General features: G+C 41.9%; 1 long non-coding RNA gene across 1 annotated transcript; it reads left to right on the top strand.

Moving 5' to 3' along the window:
- Nucleotides 1-1,844: 1,844 nt before the first annotated feature.
- Nucleotides 1,845-3,470, top strand: LOC116717699 (uncharacterized). The gene is made up of 2 exons (XR_004338789.1): nt 1,845-1,910; nt 3,353-3,470. It is a non-coding gene; the product is annotated as an uncharacterized LOC116717699 (long non-coding RNA).
- The last annotated feature ends 1,467 nt before the right edge of the window (nt 3,471-4,937 follow it).

The following is a 4,937-nucleotide window of genomic DNA, read 5'->3' as shown; positions in this document are numbered from 1 at the left end:
TCCTAAAGATCTCAGAGCAGACGCTGTTGGAGCAGCAGAGCGATCAGCCGGGATTTAAACGTTTCTTCTGAATCCAGGAATCATGAGCAGAAGTTACATTTACAGGGTCCAGATGATTTCTGTCCATAAGGCGCATTCACAAAGCGGGCGGCTCCACTGGAGGACGGCTGCAGCTGGACCGGTACCGGTACCGGTACCTGCTTTAAGTTCTGCTCAGAGCTCCAGGATGATCAGTCTGGATGAATCTAAACGCTCAGAAACCAGCAGATCAATCTGATCTCTGATCAATGGCTCCATGTTCTCCATCAGAGCCAAAGCTCCTCAGGTAGCGGCTCACCTTGATGCAGCTACTGATATACCTGGGATTGTCTCCACACCTGATCACCAGCAAATACTGACCGTTGTTCTGCCAGCGCACCGTAACAGACGCCAAGTACGGTGTCCTTCAATGGACACACTTTACCAACTTCCACAACTCAAAGAACAAATCTAACATTTTGGTGGCATCCGCTGACATATTTAAGCCACTGCCCTACATTTACATTGAGGTTTTCACATCCTTTATTTCTATTTTCCTTATTTTGTGTTAGCTTATTGTCTGAGGATACGTGTCATGGTTTAAACACTAAAATATTAAAATCATAAAATCATGGGGTTTGATGCTTCCTGGTCTAAATAACGGAATCAGATTTCAGTGGATTTAGTGAGTTTTGACTCTTTGTAGTTTATTTTTACCATGACAGCGCGGCTGTACTGTAGATGGTATGTGAAAGTATAATCTTTTTGCCCTTCAGTGTTGTCCACATGTGTGAAATTTCCGTATGTGAACAATAACATGCAGGGGGTTTTATTGATTAAGTCAGAGCCTCACCAGCCACCAACCTCACTGCACGTCACTGCTCTCCACCATCTTGCTGCGTTGGCTTCCCCAAAATTCTTAATTCAGGTATCTAAAAATTTAACTTTGACTAGTCATAATTACATTCAAGATATCTTGCATTGTAATTACGGATAGGTGTCCCGTCAAATGACACATTCATCGATGTCATTTGAGATATCTTGACAGGAATTTTGACTCATCAAAATGTAATTGAAGGTATCTAGAATTATTATTCTTACTAGTCAGAATGTAAATGCAGATATCTTAAATTACCATTGCAGAAAGTCAAAATGTAGTTTTGTCTAGTCAAAATGCATTTGTATGTTAAAACGGCTTGCCATACTGTCAGAAGCCAGCAAGTCCACCTCGCTGCAGCAAACAGAATGGGGCGGGACGGACCGCTGGCAGTCTCATACCTTATTTGGAAATATGACCACTGCACTCCGGAAGTGAAGGGGCGCTATTTTCTATATTATCCGTGTTTTCCCGTTTTTATTTTCTTTTGAAATCTGTGACATATCTTCACTTTTAGGAAGGATTTTCACTCAGCATGAATTTGAACTTCTCTATTTTATTTACTTCAGCACAGCTCACAGTTTTTAACAAATTCTGTAGCTTTCTGTGAGCTTCTAAATCTGCTCCTTAGTTGCACCTTTTTGGGTCTAATGATGCCTCGTGGGGGTGGTAACACAACTAATATAGTTACATTACTAAATGATAGCCCCCCAGTCCAGGTCCTTCTCCAACCCAGGCTGAGATATGTGATTAATGTGATTGGCTGAAACATGGGGGGTTCGTTCATATGATTGGTTGAAACAAGGAAGCTATCTCATTGGTTGCTGATCATCCAATCAGATAAATTACTTATAAAAAAAAACAAAAAATCATTTGTGGATTGAGAGGCAGGGGAGTCTCAAAATTCACACACAACTCAGGCAAGCAGCTTGGAAATCAAGAGATATTTTTGTTATATAAGTGTGGATCTCGTCCTGTGAATTTGTGAATTATGAGACAGTTTTAGCTCCAAAGAGTGGCGCCACAAGTTTGAAAGGAACCAGTTTCATCCTCTCAGAGGTTCCGTTCGGTCTGACCCGGATGGACCCCAACGGAACTTCCGGGAAGCTAACATGTCGACCATTACGTCAGAGGTGAAGGTCAGCAGAGCGAACCGAACCGGTAGGTTTCACCAGAACCAGTGAGGCCAGCCACCGAACCAAGTGGTACAGGTGGGTTGTTTGATTTGTTCCACCGGTATTCAATTACATGGCGTTAAGGGTAAGAGCTTGTTAGCATCGAAGCTAACTTCCGTGTAGCTGTTTTATTTCTAAATATTTGCATAATTATTAATATGATACATAAAATAATTAAAGCTAAACATTATCTTTAATGATTAGCTTTGACTTAACCCTGGAATAGGAACAGAAAGCGTCGCTTCCGCCCCGCCTTGAGGGCCGGAGACGCCGGCAGACCGACCGGTGTTAGCGGAGCCGCCATGCGGGTCGCATTCAGACCGCTGCGCGGTAAAATCCGGCTGGTTCGGTGAGAATGAACCCAGAACCATACCGGTTCTGCTGGAACAAACTAATACTCATTACCCCAGTACACCTGACACATGTTCCCGCCTTCCAGAACCAAATAGAAACCAGACCCAGAGCCATTATTATCCAAAACATTTAGGAATCATTTAAACAATGATAAAAAACCGAACACTTATCAATGTTTCTATGTGATGAATGGAGGATTATTGCTGCCGCCAGGAGGCGCTGTTCTGCTGTGTTTATCTCAAATTAAGACCTGAAAAAAAAGTGAGAGATTTTACTTTAATGTTTAAACAGAACCAGCTCCAGGTTGCTCCATTCAGAACCCAGTGAGACCCATCCTGACCAGAACCATCAGAACCAAGGTGAGATGGTGAAACATGGAGGCACAACATGGCTGCCGTCCATCTCTAAACGCTTTTTAACTTTCTCAGGCTCTTTGCTGTGGACTGGAGCTGCTTCAGTTCCAGTCCAGAGAAGTTGACCTCTGACCTCTAAGTCACTGAAGGTACAGTTCACTATAAGTGGAAAAGACTCACTGAAAATATTACTCATAATACTCATAATATTAAAACCTTTGAGGCTTTTCATCCAAAATATAACCATAAAGTGTGAATAATAATAACCCCACATGGTTATGTAGTGCAGTTAGGTCCAAAAGGTAGCTACACACACACACACACACAGTTATTATGCTAGCTGTAGTTTTAGGATTCATTTTATTGTTGAACAACTACAGTGCTCTGTCAGTCCAAGATGTTAATAACCTCTCAAACCTGAATATTTAAGGAAGCAAAAGTGAGATCTTGTCTTTTTTAGGACAACATCTATGTGTGCAAGATTATTGGGCAACTGTTAGTGTGCAGAATTATTATGCAACTGAATTAAAACTGAACATTTTCCCATCTCACTTGTTTATTGTCATTCGTTAAAGTTAGAACAGCGGTTCTTAACCTTTCTTGAGGTACCGAACCCACCAGTTTCATATGCGCATTCACCGAACCCTTCTTTAGTGATAAATAAAATAATTTTTTTTTTCCAAATTCAAGACATAGGTATGAACTCACAGCAAGTTACAGTGTTACTTTATTCTGGCCCCCAAAAATATTTCGGCCCCATGAAAGAATTTCAGCCCCCAAAATATATTTTTACTATTTTACTAATTAAAAATAAATTTGGATTTTTTTCAAAGAATGACAAATTTTTTAATAACTTAATTTTTTTTATTTTAAATTTAGTTTGTTTTTTGTCATTTTAAATCCACAAAATACTTTTTTGGGGCCAGAATAAAGTATTGCACAAATTACATACCTGCATATCAGTGAGACTCCTGCTGCTGTTTTTGGGAGACCAGTTCAGAGAGGCGTGGCTTCAGAGAGGCGTGGCTTCACCTTGGCAGGTGCATCTTCAGAGCAAAGTCTGTTCATTTTCTTTTTTGCTCGACATATTTAGTATGGATTAAAATATTAAGAAAGAAACCACGCAACGTACAACTACGACAGCCGCTGATGCTGCGCGCACTAAATTCCCCGCAGCCCTGATTGGCCGAGCAATGTAACATGATCCTCTGCAGCCAGTGATGGCCAAGCGGGGCGGGTCATCATGACTTTACACAAGTGTGTCTTTACCTCCGCGGCAGAGGCTCCGCCGAACCCCTGAGACCGACTCACCGAACCCCTGGGGTTCGATCGAACCCAGGTTAAGAACCACTGAGTTAGAATAATAAACATATAACTCAAAAATGACAAACATTTCTGACATTTAAAAACTAAATCAGTGACCAGCATCGTCACCCTTCTTTTCAGTAACAGTTATAAGCCTTCCCTTCATGGAGTCTGCTGACGATCAGCTTTTTGTGCAGCAGCAGCCACAGCCTCCCAGACTCTGTTCAGAGATGTGAACTGTTTTCCTTCACCATAAGGTTCCTTCACCACAGGTTCTTTAGGGGGCCACTTCATTATTCTTTCATCTGTAAGGCCTTCACTGCCTGGCCACATAGTGGAGTACTTTGACGCATGTGATGGAGCATTGTCTGCAAAAAAATCATGCAGACTTTTCCTCAACCACTGCTTGAAGAAAGTGTTTTTAAAAACTGGCTTTAGGTTTGGGAGTTTTTGAGTCCAATTAGCTCGTCTTTAATAATAGCAGCCCGTACCAGTACCCCGCCTCCCGCTTGCAGGCGTCTGATGTGAAGTGGAGTTCTGTGCCCAGTACTGATCCGGCCGTGGGCCCGTCCATCCATCTGGTCCGTCAAGACTCACTCTCATCTCATCAGTCCATAAAACCTTTGAACAACCTGTCTTCAGATCTGTCTTGGCCCAGTCTTGATGTTTCAGCCTTCCTTACCTTGGCCATTTCTCTGAACATCTTGTACTTATCCAGGTATGACGGCACTGAAGATAACGGGTTCCTGTAGCTTCATGTTTGATTCTTCTCAAATCTTTACCAGTTAATATGCTTCTTTTTTTCTCAACATGTTTCTTGTGACCCTGTTCACTATTTGCAGCAAAACATTTGAT

Source organism: Xiphophorus hellerii, chromosome 3 (assembly GCF_003331165.1).
Source record: "Xiphophorus hellerii strain 12219 chromosome 3, Xiphophorus_hellerii-4.1, whole genome shotgun sequence".
Lineage (NCBI taxonomy): Eukaryota > Metazoa > Chordata > Actinopteri > Cyprinodontiformes > Poeciliidae > Xiphophorus > Xiphophorus hellerii.
This window is presented reverse-complemented; position numbering and strand designations above follow the sequence as displayed.